Here is a 15,471-nt window from a genome sequence, read left to right as displayed (position 1 = left end):
ATTGTGAGTATTTTTTTTTCTGACTAAATTACAAGAGATTGGGTTTTATTTCAGATATATAAAATATAATAGAAAACTATTGTGTTAATTAAAAAATGTTCTAATTCTTATTTTTTCTTTATTGAAGGGGTAGGTATTAGATTTAAAGAAAACTTTATGGATGTGAATTTGTTAATCTTATAATCTTAACCTACATATGAATAACTTTAGAAAAATATTTCTTAAAATTTATTCCCCATATTTAAAAATATATATAATCTGTTTTTTTGCTTGTAACTCTTAATTGTTTTTCTAAATTTTTTTCTGCATTACTTAAATGGCTATTAAAATTATAGGAGATTTAGCACCTATAATATATACAGTATACCCCGGATCCAAAATAAAACAGCAATTTTTTTCATTACTTTTATAATAGTTATACTTCATTTTTCAATATTGTTAAACAATTACCTTTTAATTTTTTTTATTTTTTTTTTAAATAAAAATTGTATCATTAATGTTGTGACACGATAAAATTTTGAAGTGAAAAATTCTGCAAGTCATATATATATATATATGTGTGTGTGTGTGTGTTCTGAGGGGGAGGGGGTATCTACTTATTTACGAAGGTAATTACAAGTTATGCATTGGTAATTTTACCACGGAAATGCGATAAGAGATTCGGCTCATAAATTTTTCACACAAAGCGTGCTACTCGGAAACAAAAGGTACTATCGAGTTGGGCGTAGCAGCACATGATGCCTAAAATCCCCCTCTACCAACCTGCGACAATGCGTTGAAATCCATTTACCGGTTTTTTTTCAGTAGTTAAAATGAAGTCGAGTACGGCCAATATTTTAACACAGTTAAAACACCACACAGTGATCAAATTTTTAACAGCAGAAAATATGAATCTTACGAATATTTTTCATCGTTTAAAAGTGGTTTCCGTAGTGAAACTGTTGACAGTAGTACTGTGAATAGGTGAACGTTGAAATTTTGCGAATGTGAAGCTGATAAAACTATAATTGAGGACATCTCGCAGCGGGCGACTAGTTTCTGTGACTGACGAGAAACATCGAAAGGAGATAAACGATTTGTTTCAAAGTGACCACCAAATCACCCAGAAACGCATCGCTATGTAGTTAGGAATATCTAAAAAACGAGTAAGCTATATTATTGAGCTATTGGGTTACTGTAAAATCTGTTCACGTGGGTACCGCGCAAACTCTGAAGGCTCTCCCCAAGCTGAAGTTTGAGCCTATACCGTATCTGCTATAATCGCTGGATTTGTCTCCGTGTGACTTCTATTTCTTCCTTAATCTCAAAAGTAATCATTACACCACCGACGATGAGATGAAGGAAGCTGTCAAGAAACTTGGATCCGAGAAAGACCGCCAGAATGTTTCAGTGACGGAATGCAAAATCTTGTCACAAGTTGGGGAAAGTGTATCTGCGTAAACGGGAATTATATTGAAAAATAAGTACTGCATTTTTTAGCTAAGGTATTTTACTTTTATAGATTTTTTATTTCATTCTAATATCTCTTTTCATTCTCATGTTACACATATTTGTGCAAAATTTATCAGACGAGCCTCGTACATATTTTAAAAATATCCTTTTTATCATTTACTGTATATTTGGTCTCCTGGCCTGAAATTTATTACACTGATTTTAAATCTATTTTAAGTTTTAATTCTGGAAAAAATTATTTTCTCTCATGAATTTCAAGTTTTTTGAGGTTTTTCTATATCCAGTGTTCCTTTCAAAAACAAATATTTTATTTTCATGAAAATCCATTCTACTTTGTGAAATGGATGCAAATCTTCTGATTTTAACGAAGCAAAAAATACACATTCCATTCAATTACATTGCCTAGTACCTAGAGTACACAGATAAAAACAAAGAAAACAATAAATATTATTTGGTATATTAGCTTACTCTGAAAAATATTAATCGGCAAATTCTGACGGAGATATTATACAGTAAAGTGGAAGAGAACCATATAGTTTAGTTGAAAAACGCACTTTATTTGAAATTTCCACATTGGACAGCAATGATACGATGTAATTTGTCAAGTGTCTTAGTCTCGTTGTTTTTGCATAGCAGTTTTTGTGTTTTTATCAAGAATATGTAGTGTTGATTTAAATCGTATAGGACATCGCTCTTTGGGTAATAAACCTAATGACTTTTCCCTTGTATTCTATTCGGGTTCTGATGAATGACGAGGAACAAATTGTTTTATCCTTAATATGTTAGAAACAACTTGCAGAAAGAAATCCTTTTTCTCCGAGAAAATTCCATCGTTTCATTATGATATATTTTTGAGAGGGTTGTTGCTACAAAATTGAAATGCACTTCTCTACCATGTATACTATATTCAATCAGCTTTTTAGGTTCTCGTAAACAAACTGTACGTACGACATTGAAGGCGGCTTAGTAAGACTGAGTCGGAACGGAAAAGAACCCTAGGTTACGGGAGATTTTTATGTATCTCCCAACTATCGCAGGGCTTGTATAAGTCCCTTGTTGCTGTATCATTCTATTTATCGGACAGATAATTGTTTATTTTGCGGTTATATTTTTAATTTATTTTTTTATGGACGGTGTTGTGTATTGCGTTTCTTTAGACCAGATTGAAAAGATTTACTCGGGCTGATTTTGGGAGATTAGCCACATGTGCGCTTCGTTCTCATCACATGATTCCTCTTCAGCCGGTCTGCTGAAGTCCTTTCGGTCCTAACGCCTTCCGGCATAGTAGAAATGCGCCTTTTGGGAGCCGCAGTTGCTGGAGGATGGAATGCACTACCATCACCGTAGTAAGTCGTATGAGCTGACAAATACCGAAATTGTAAGACTTAGGTTAGGAGGATGATTGGTTGGTGAAACAAAGTTAGAAAGCACAAAGTTTTCTTTACTCGTACTGAGTTGCTCATCACGCCCCGGCCGGATTCAGACTGGGCCGGGTTCTGTCCGTATCAGCGGGTTCTTCTTTCTTCTTTAGCCTGCGTTTCCGAAGATTGAATCACATAACATTCTATTTAGTTATCTAACTTTAACTCTTTTCGTCCATGAACACAAAACTGTATAAAGTGACTGATTTTACCGGATATCATTGAAATATTATTTCTATTTTGACGTAAATGAACATGTAACAGATATATGGTTTTCTGCAATACTTAACGGTTTTTTTCGGAGGGTTTTCTCGAAGTTCTAATCAAATTTTGAAGATTTTCTTCTGGAGAATTAAAAGAAGATATAGCAAAATAAACACTCATCACACAGAACATAAAATATAAATTTCTTTACACTTGACAGTATAAATATATATTATTCAAATCGATACATAATTATCCATTAGAAAGACCATATCAGGAATGACAAATTGAAATAATCCACTGAAAAGAAAGACTCTGCCAGCATTTGCCTGGACGAAAGAAAGTGATATACAGTAAAACCTTTTTTCCTGGTTAACCTCCGGGAACACCGTTAGGTATTGCTTCAGAGGATAAGATAAACGATTTGTAGCGTGTATGAAAATGTCATGCCTGACCGGGATTCGAACCCGGGACCTCCGGATGAAAGGCCAAGACGCTACCATTCGCAATAGTAAAATTTAGATCAAAGCAACATAACAAAATGCGTAATAATTAAAAAAATTCATGTATTGTAACAAGATCGGTTCAGCGAGCCTGAGTAACGGATTCCTGCCAATTATTATAGAAGTAAAAATAATTGGGAGAATCCAGAAAGGGACCAAAAGGAGAACCCTTTTTGCAAAGAATAGGTCCATTTTACAATTGTCTTTTGTTATACTGCACGCTAACACTCAACGCACAACTGTTGTACGGTGAGAAGAGAACAGGTTTGGAATTCATGGGAACAAAGCCTCCGTCGACTCTTTCCACGCTTCGAGTTGGGTCCGGTCCTACAGGTAAAGAGGCTAACAGTATAAACAGCCCAGTAAGACCAGATAAAAGTTCCTTTCAGCGGAGTTCCGTGAACCAGTCTGCGGGGCGTTACGACGTCGGTCCCGTAAGGGCAGTTCTGCGAGGAGAGGCTGCGAGTTGAGTGAATTCGACAGAGAGTTCTGCGAACCATTCTAGCGAGACGTACGACGACGGTCCAGCGTGTAGATGCACAGGTGTGAGTCTGCGAGACGAGTGTGCGAGACGTCAGTCCAGCGAGGAGAGTATCCAGTCCGATTCGACTAAGGTGACGCCAAGAATAATTCAGTGACCAAGAAAGTACTATCAGTGAGTTAAAGTAAAATTTGTGAAAGTGAAAGAAAAAATACAATAGACTTCATCATTAACTGTTAAGATAGGCAACAAAAAGTATTTGCAAGTGAATTCTATAAGATTGTTTGATAATGTAAGACTAGTGGTTGAAAAGAGTTAAACTAGCGCTTCTTTTGTTAATGGGTCTCAATACACGTTTTCTGTTTATATACATGGAATAAATTCCGAACGATTATTTATTTTGAACTCTGTCTTATATATAATCTGTATTATTATTTACTATTAACATTATTATCACTATTTGATGTGTTGTTATTGGCATGTAATATTTTGACTGTTGATTGTGTTATGTGTTATAATTATCGTTGACTATTATCCTGACTATTATTGTGATCGTAATTACTATATTAATATTTTTGTTCATTAACTGTTTTATTATTGCCACTAATTATTATTACTATTTTTATTTTTTGTCTCAGAGATTCACAGCCGAAATTTCAGTATGAGAGGCCATTGGGGCATATCTCATTCAATGCTGTGGTGCATTTAACATAGTACGTACAATCCTGTACATCACCAGAATTACCGATTTTTGGGCTATTGGAATTATGACTTTAGGATTCAGGCCAACATTTTCTATGTACTTCTTTAAATTTTTGTTAATTAATCAGTTTGCTGTTATCATAATGGGAATAACTTCTGTTGAGTTCAGTCTGTAAATTTCTTTATATTCTATTGCCAGAGGGTACTATTAGGTTATTTTACCTGTTTCAGCCTTATTAATATTGGGATCTGATGGGTGAGTGACATCAATGAGAAGAGCAGTTTTTTTTTTCTAATGTTGTGTAGAACCATGTCTGGCCTGTTTGCAGCAAAACTTTTTCAGTATGTATTAGGGAAATCATAATGCAGTCTATAATGCTCATTTTCCAATGTAGGTTTGGCCTTATATTCATAACAAGGACCATGATCCCTGTCATCAACAAGTCCTAATTTTAATGTCAATGCCTGATGAACAGTGTTTACTGTAAGATTGTGGCGATGCAGATATTCCGTGTTAGCCAAATTGGAGCATCCAGTTATCAAATGATCAACTGTTTCAGATGATTTGGCATACTCTGTATTCATCACTGATGTCCTGATTTTCTATGAACATTTTGTAATTGTTTGTCGCAATGACCTGGTCCTGGATGGCATGGATCAAGTTCTCCAAATAGAGAACCATCCTTTAGCCAACGCGTAGATGAGTCCTTATCGGAATTTTCGAGAGAACGGGGAAATCTACCGTAAATGCATTTGATTTCCATGCTTGGATCCTATCACTGGTTGTAATAATATTGGGATAGAAATTGATATCATTCAGTTTTAGAGGGCAGTATCCCTTGTCAGATGTAACTATTGTTTTGTGCAATGACGATGTTTCAGACCTGAAGAGAAAATATTTTTTCATTGATGCAATCTGTCTGTTACAAAGCGACTTCAGGTCGAGGAGGCCTCTTCCACCTTCTTTACGAGAGATATACAAACGTTCTACTGCGGATTTAGGGTGATACATTCTGTATTTTGTTAATGTTGTGCGTACCAAGATGTTCAGGTTTTCAAGATCTGTCTGGGACCAATGAACAACTCTAAATGAGTATGTGAGAATTGGTACACACCAAGAATAATGGCTTTGATTTAGTTTTTTGAGTTGAGTTCCGTCTCCAGGATCTTGCGAAAAGTCTCAGAAAGTATTCAGTCTTTCTCTGATTACTTTCTCTAACTGCTGTTTGCTTGATTGTTGTTTATGATAAGGGTCTGTTTGAAACCAAGATATACTTTTTTTGCATCAATTATAAAATAATTATTGAAATTAAGTTCTCTCTCTCTTATATAAAGAGAGAAGAAGAAAGAGAGATTATTTTCATAATTTATTTTATAAATAATGCAAAGAAAAGTATCTGAAATAATACTGAAGCAACTATTATTCAATGAGAACTAGATGGGTTCGCAATGAACAAAAAAAAAAATTCAATATTGTTAAGGAAATTATCTGAGCAGATACTTTTATCGCATCGTATCGATTTCGCAAACGTTTAGTCGAATAGACCTAATAAATGAATTAAAGCTTATAAAGTTATTGCCATTTAAGCTTAAGCTTATAGAGTATTTATAGGCTTTTTATTTTAGTTTTAAGATAAAATTTTATCTTACACAGTTTTATATTAATGTAACTTTTATACGAATAGCAAAGAAAGGTCTAACCACTCTCATATAAGCGTAGGAGTCTCTGTGTACAATAATTGTATTATAATCTGTACAAGTAAAAGAAGACCGATTGAAAAAGGCACCTGATTTTGGAACATGAGTGGGTGGTGAGTTGTGTGGGAATGTGAACAGCCTGTCAAGTAAAATTTTTAGTAGGAGTGTTATTGAAATCATATCACAACCATTCACAAAATAAATACATTCGTTATTTATAACAAATACTTTTATAATTTTGTTGCTTGGTTTCTGCGAATTTATTATAGCTGTTCCAGTCGATATTGATATGTACCTTTTTCAACTGTCATTCATGCTGTTATTTTCATCTGTCCATGACATAAATGAAAGTAAAAGAAAATATCGACATTTTAAAATGGAATGCATGAATTCTCAAAAAAATTCTGTTTCATATGTTGGTATGGTTACGATCTGATTATGTTCAAGAGCTGCGGACAACTTTGGATCATTAAATATTAGAATTGCATTTAGGTAAGAGATATATCGTTGATTTACTTGACAGTTCTCAGTCCTACCAAACATTTTACTTCTTTCTTTATCTTTCGTGTATTAATACTTCCCTTATTATTGTATTAAGTGTACGGTGTGGTAAATCTTATACATATATAAAAATGTATGTTTGTTTGTTTGTACCGTATGCATTGCTATACCATTCATTCGATTGCGATGAAACAATGGTAAGTTATTATGCGCAAAGGTTATTATGCTCGCGAAGGTTTCTGAATTATTTGGACCCTGTAGGTGGCGCTGGGGTTGAGATATTTCGAAACATTTTATTTATGGTTTGATTTAGCTCAAACTCAGAATATACATTAGTTACGTGAAAAGAAAAATGTTTTGTAAAGCTATCACGCTAGGTGGCGCCGGTTTCGAGATATTTACGAAACAAAGAAACATATATACAAACAGACTTTCAGAAAGTCTGTTTGTATATATGAACGTATATATATATATATATATATATATATATATAACGTGTATATATATATATATATATATATATATATATATATATATATATAACGTGTATATATATATATATATATATATATATACACGTTCGTATTTATGTCCGCTATAAACTAAAAAAACTACTAGACCAATTTACGTGCGGGAAAAAGGAAAAGGGAAAGCGAAAAAAGGGAAATAGGAAAAGTGAAGAAGGGAAAAAGGAAAAAAAGAAAATAGGAAAGGGGGAAATGGAAGAAGGAAGTAAGGAAAAAAGGGATGAAATGAAAGGTTCAAATTTTGTGAAGTTCCGTAATGTTAATTTTTTTATAGTTTTATCAAACTTTCAATTGTATTCATTTAATATATACATATACTGTTCATATAATATATACACTAATCTAGCAAATCTATAAATGGCGAAGCATTGCCGGTTCTGCTAGTACTGAATAAAATAACCATATAGTACTTTGAACGAGTTGCGAGATAACGATTGATTATCTTGCCCAGCTGACTTAACTACGTGTATACAGTATTATATATTTACGGCCTGAGAACTGCACATTTCATGTGTACAAAATGTTATAAGAAATAGATGAAATAAAATTACTTCATAACAAAATTACATGTTAATCATTATTATAATTGTAATTATATTGCGATATTAATTTAAATATAATTATTTGGAAATTGTTATTTTCCTTTTTTTTATAGACGTAATAATAATATTTAAAATAAGAAATAATATACTGTAATAATAATATATTATATATAACGACGGCAGCTATTTTGTGATAGCAATTCACCCATTATTATTTATTTTTTTTTTTTTGTTTTGAAGTTTTAGGGGCATCGACCGCTATGGTCATTGCCTCTTCCACATCTAAAAGAAAAAAAAAAACATACATTTCCCTCCCGGTAAAAACTCAAGCGACATAGTCATTAAACCAGTCTTGTCAATAGAGATTATCTAAACAACAGACTTATCGTGGGATTAAAACCCCAAAAGAAATGCAAAATGGCAAGGTATTAATGGTCCTTGCCACTTAAAAAAAAAAACCATGTCTTACGAAACGTTGTCATACAATCAAATTTATATCAAGTAAACACTGTCCAAATCACCATACAAAATATTAAAAACCACTAATATAAAAGAAAATAGTGTTAAACACATAATGACAAGGGTGTAAAGGAAGGGAACTTGCCACTTAGCTCATTACACATTCACTTGTAATAGATCTTCAAAGAACATAAAAAAACACATCATAAAATTTTAATGTTAAATAAATTCTTCAAAAAAAAAAAAACTTAAAATTCATCTCTTTAAAATTCTATAGTCTCGGTTTCCCTCTCAGCCATTCTTTTTTCTTCTTTTCTCCATTTTCCTAAAGGGCACGATATCGATATCCATTATATCTGAGACCTCGGAGATGGAATCTTCAGCTCCTTCGCCGTAAGTCTCGGAAGATCTCCTACTGCCGGCATCGGATGACGCCGGCTCCAATGACGCATTCACAAGTACATCACAGTCTAGACTGGATGTACTCACTGCAAGAATGTGTGGGGAGGTCAAGTGTCTCGTCCTCTCAGCTAAAGGCGTTCGTGATTTCGGAGGCTCCATTGCAGTTTTCCGTAAATCTTCCTTTTCCAAAATGAAGATTTTTGGTTTCGCAGATCCCGAAGTTGGGATTTTTACAGTCTGAACTTTAGCTGAACGTTCCTTCTACATGTTTGTGTCAATTTCTTCCGCCTTTGAGCTAGTTGAAGGCTCATTCCTCCATGGAGTAGGACACTTTTGATTTGTTACGTCTGCTTTCCTCGACGACTTTGGGCTACAGTCCCTAATTGTACGATTCTTCAATATCTTATCGATGATTCGCTCCATTAAGCTTACTAAGGCAGGCACCAATTCAATTATCATGTTCTTTGGTTTATAGAAGGCAGCAAGAACAGCAGCAACCTGTGCATATGACGTAGACTTTGATGTTCTGCCAAGCAAAATTTTTCTTGCGTCAAATTTCTGTGTTGTCTTAATTTCTTGGACAGCTACTTCCTGTTTATAAATAGGAGAATTCCTAGACCTCGCAGAATGGTGTCCATGACAGGTGACACAGACAGGAGGATCCCTGCATGGGTCATTTGGATGTAATGGTTCACCACACACACATATCTGCTTTCTTGCACAACGAGCCGCCGTATGTCCGAATCTTTGACACCCAAAGCAACGTAAAGGTGTTGGGATACGCGAACACACATCGAATCTGTGAAAACCAACTTTAATCTTCTCAGGACACTTCGGTTTATTGCAAGTTAACATATGTGATGCGAAGGGTTGAACTTCTCCGTTCCGGCGCATGTTTAAGAGACGGTACGCAACAACACCTTGTTTCTGGAGTTCATCTACAATTTCCTCTTCTGTGCAGTTTAACAAATCTCTACACACAATAACGCCCTTTGAAGTGTTAGAAGTATCATGGGGAAATACCTCAATGTACATGAATTCGATCGTCTTGGCTTTTAATAATCGCAAAGATTGAACGTCGTTGACAGTTTCTACAAAAAGTCCCACTGCAGTTTTCCGTGTCTCTTTTATTGGTCCTTCAGCATCTTCCGTGATGCCACAAGTTAGCCCGAAAGTACTAGTTTTCAAAAATCGCAGTCTTTCTTCTTTATAACTAATTATATTTTGGTATTGAACCAGTATTCTTCGGTTTAAACTTACAAGTTTCCTTCTTCCTTTCCAGATCTATAACCTCTTCTTTATCGCTAAATTCTACGATCTTCCTTCTCTTCGCTAGCGAAGATTAAGGCTCTTAGGACGGGAGTTTTTTACGTAGACCCTCTGTCACGGAAGATGTGGATGAAAAATTGTCCATAATTCTATAATACGCCAATGATGATGTCACAAGGTGTGCGGGCGGAGAGACCGTTGGGCGTGCCCCGGATCATTGATCCTGTGGGTCAGCCACCCCCCACAAATTTAACCCGGCCCCGGGAGTCAGCTACTGCCTGACCAACGATACCGACATCCCAGGCTCGCACGCAGTAGTAAGGGTTCCGATACCTTTACTCATGGGTCAATCCTTGCCAAGGGCCGAAGTGACTAACTCAGCTGGACAGCGCAAGATTTCGACAGAGCAAGCTCACAGCAGCCCACTCTCAACCCGGCCCCACAACCGAGAAGAGGGATGGGCACTCCCCCTCCACACTCCGCCAAAAGTTGGCAAACAGATCACGGCCATTCCTCCCACCACCGCTGCAAACAGCGAAAATGAGAAGTACAACGCAACCAGCTAGGTCAGCTCGGGATTGCCAGTCCCGTACTCCATAAGGAACTTCTGAGCAAGTCCATTTCGCCGTTGGCTGACATAAGTGCAGGTACCGAAGTATCATGTTGTTGCCCACCCCGGACGTGTGCGTAGATGTTATTCACGGATGTGGGGTTGGATTTATCCGGGGAATTATTGTTATTATTATTTTTTTTTATTACTTCGCCTCTTTATTTAATAATAATCTTATTTTTTTTACGGAGAGAGGTGGAAAAGCATTTACGCACGGAGTGTCGGGCTCCCGCTGATGGTATTATCCAATCACTATCAGCAGACTACCGAAAACCACCCCCCTTTTCTACCAGGACTCGACCCGGAACCTTTTAACACATTACATCCGGTCGACTCCTATACTAGTCTGATTAGGTGCTACCTAATTTTCAGGACTATCCAGGTCAACCTTTTTGGCACTGAGAATTTAGCCGACGAATCGGGCTACACTTTCCCAGCTGCTCGGGTTACGGATCATCATCACAACCACGTTGTGGTGGCTCAGTGCTCCGTGATCCGCCTCTAGTGTCCCTCGATTTGCCCCCCACCGAGCACATTTGAAAAGGGTGTACTCAGTGTCGTCCCGTGCACCGGGGCAATAGAGGCAGTCAGAGGACGGCGCTTTCCCTATGACATGGAGATAAGCGCCGAAGTACCTGTGATCCGTTAAAAATTGGGTCATGTAGTACTCCACCTCTCCATGCCGTCGCGTCGTCCACGGTCTGACCAGAGGGATAAGTCTTGCAGTCCATCGTCCTCTGGTCTCGTGGTTCCAGGTCTCTTGCTATGCCAGGAACGTGCTAGTGCGTTCCTCTTTGGCAATTGTCTCCCGGTCTTTGCCTGCCCGTCGCCTCCTCTAGATCACCGGGCGCTCCCTTGCCAAAATAGCAATGGGTATGACGCCGGCGACCACAATTAATAATTAATATTATTATTATTATTATTATTATACTACAATTACGCTATTAATATAGAACATTAGGGTTTGAACAAACTGCCACCGAACTGGTCTACTGGTAATCGCAAATCAGTTGATTTCGAAGGTGAGAGTTCTAAGGTTCAAATCCTAGTAAAAGCAGATACTTTTACTAGGATTTGAATACTAGATTATGGATACCGTTGTTCTTTGGTGGATGGGTTCAATTAACCACACATCTCAGGAATGGTTGACCTAAAACTATACAAGACTATACTCCAATTACATTCATACATATCATCCTCATTCATCCACCAATGTAAGTAATACCTTACATTGGTTACAGAGGCTAAACAGAAAAAAGAGAGGGTCTCAACAAACTGGGTGGGCTTTAATCAATGTGTATAACTCGAGTTAAACATTTTAATTTTTTTTCTTTTATAATTTTTACATTAAGGTTTTGGATGGCATAAACATTTAAAATAAATTTTTAATATTTACATTAATTATGTTTTACAACAAAAATTTGTTAAAACGTCAGTAACATTAAGTTGTACGCACAGTATAATAAGTTTATATCGTAGTTGTAGTTTTTTTTTTGTAAGCTTTGAACTGAATTAAAAATACTAAGCAATTTAATAATGTAAAATAGTCATAAAAATCTATGCTTAAGGGGCGTACAGATGAAGTATCACAACACTCATAGAGTACTGAATTCAGCCAACTTAATAAGAGCTCCTGGGAAAGTGTGATATGCTAAGCCCCAGGGCTACCATATTTTTTCGTAGCCAATAAATATAAATTCAGTAGAAACATTTTATGAATGCGGTCTAACATAAAAAAGATCTAAAACACTTTTAAAAATAAGGGATTGAATGATTCTTTTTAATCTTTTCGTTCATCCGTACGTATGGTGATGAATTTTATATTTGTTGATATATGAAAATATATATATATGCGCGGGCGCGTACACGCTAACACACACATAATGACACTTGCAGAAGATGTACAAATTATTCCAGAACTAAAGCAATAAAAACATAACTAGTGGGGCAAACTATTATGAATTCAAAATCACTCATTCTTTTCAAATAAATTATACCGTTGATAATTGGATTCTAAATTAATGCATCAGATTACCTTGGTAAAATAAAAGAGGTTGTTTTGTGTGCTACGTCCACAAAATTTCCAAGCTAGAAAGACTAAAACAATTTGTGGTGATGTGAAGTAATAAGTTAACGGATTGGAATTTTCGTACAATCGTCGAGATTAAATGTTCTGTTTTTGTCATGTTAATGAATAACATGAGTAAGTATGAAAAAGGATAAAGTTGTTGACAAATTCGATCATTAAAAATTGTAATACAGAGGAAACCTGATCGATGGTTTTGGAATGATTATAACAGGAGGTGGGCGGAGTCATAATTCAGTTTTACTTGACACATTATGTCATTCCAGTTACCATATGAAGCAGTGGCGCGTCGGGATTTTATCAGAGAGAAATTTTTAAAAAGTAGTTATTCAGTTAAAAATGCAACGAGGGATTAGATTAAATATTAATGTCGAGTGTCAGGAATTAGTTTTTATTTGGAATACAAAGATAAAAAAGTTAACTTTATTTTTTAACCAATTACAACTTTGTATTTTCATTTCAAAAAGATAAAATTTCCTTGCCGGATATACATTAACAAAAGCACTACCGGTCTGCTAAATTTAAGGTCAAATTCATATTTCTAGAAAACCAACTACATTATTTATTAATCAGAACTTAAGATAATATAAAAGTATGAAACTTTCTGAGTGTGAAAATTAAAAATAAAACCTTTATTTTTAACGGAAATTAATCCCTTAATTCGTAAATCCTGGATTCACTCCTTCAGTGCCAATCAGAAAATAAAATAAAATTAATTTGATACAAGTAGATACAATTAAAGGCAATATTTTTTATATTAATTTTATATTACATTTTCCATATTTACAATTCAGAAAACAAAAACTAATATCTCATATTTTAACTAAGTTTCATTTATTTAGAAGTTTTTTCTCTGAAAACTATTAATATATAATTTTAAGCCACGTCATCGACATCCATTTTGATAATCTACAATTATAAGTAATTTTCTTAAATTTATAATATGGTCTTAATTGACAATTAAGTACCAGGTGAATCAAAAAGGACTTCACAACATTAAGAGCATATAAAAAAATTATTTAGATAACGTACAGATTCGGTTGTGGTCTTATTACTTAGAAAAATACATCAAGTTTTGAGTTACTGGTTCATTAGTACCAAATTCAGCCACCAATGCTGTTACCATTGATGTTAAAAACGGATACATTCATTGGTGCGGAATGTGTTCGCTGTGTGTTTTGGTTTCATGATTTGCAGTCAGCAATTGCAGTTCAACATAATCTTCGTAAATATTACTGTAGGGTATCTCCTAGTAGGCGTACAATTAACCCTTGGCACCAAACCTTCGTTGAGACGACAAGTTGTTCTGTTAAACATACAAAATCACCAGGACGCCCACACGTCCCTGCATCTGCTGTGGAACAACTCAGAAAGTTCTGCACGTAGTCTGAAGAAATCAACTCGATATGCGTCGCGTGAGAGTGGCATTACACAGACGACTGTTTGGGATTCAACACATTACACATGACGACAAAGTTGCTCGTCTGTAGTTTTGTGTGGAAATGATGGAAAGAATTGCAGACAACGATACATTTTTGGACAATGTAATTTTTAGTGATGGTTCAACGTTTCATATCAGTGGCAAGGTAAAAACACCCTTAACTGCCGATTACGGGGTAGCAAAAACCCTAATAAAACTTTGCAGAATCATCCTAATAACCCTAAGGTAAATGGTTTTTGTGTCTTAAGTTAATAAATATTGTATGGCCCGTTCTAATTCTAAGAGCCAACCGTAAATGGTATAGTTTATCTGGACTGCTTCAAAATTTTCTAACTCCACAGGTAGACGATAATGATCAACATGAACGCTATTACTATCAGAAAGATGTGGCATTACCTCATTACCGCCTAGAAGTCCGAGATTTCTTGATACTCGATTTCCTTTTCGATGAAATGGTCGTAAAGGTCTAATTGCATGTCCACCCCGCTCCCCAGATTTGACTATGCTAGATGTTTTCTTGTGGGATTTCATTAAAATTGTTGAGCTAAGACTTCGAATTAAGCCGCAGCTGCAGAGGGAACGTCCAACTTGCTGGCTACAGTCTGGAATGAAATCGACTTTAGGTGGGATGTATGTCGCATTACAATTGGAAGCCATATCGAAGCAAAGTTGATGTTGGGTGACAAATTTGATGTTTGTTAAATTTTCTATAAAAGTCATCAACCGAATCAGTAAGTTATCTCAATAAATTTTCATATGGTTTTAAATTTGAGAAGTCTTTTTTAAATTACCAGATATATATTTTTTAAATTTTTTGGATGATTGTGAACTAATTTGTATCTTAAAAAGTATAAATTTAAAAAAAAATATATCATTAAATAATTTTATTATTATTTAAAAAGTCAAATGTTTTAAACTTAAAATTTATTTACATCTATTAAAAAATAAATAAATAAAAATCCCTTTCGGTACAAAGGCGGATATAGATTTCACCGGTGCTAAGTAGGGGATATAAAAGGTTTCCACCTTCAAATTAAGAATAATTTCAAATTTACTTAATTCGACAATGGTTGCATGTGAAAAAAGTTTCACATGCTTAGCATATGACAAACCCCATCTTCCTACAATTCCAGCAAAATTTTGGTCATCCCTTGCCATAAGAGTTAGTCATAT

The sequence above is a fragment of the Lycorma delicatula genome, chromosome 1 (genome assembly GCF_047948215.1).
Source record: "Lycorma delicatula isolate Av1 chromosome 1, ASM4794821v1, whole genome shotgun sequence".
NCBI classification, from domain to species: Eukaryota; Metazoa; Arthropoda; class Insecta; order Hemiptera; family Fulgoridae; genus Lycorma; species Lycorma delicatula.
The sequence above is the reverse complement of the archived record's forward strand: the minus strand, read 5'-3'. Positions refer to the sequence as shown.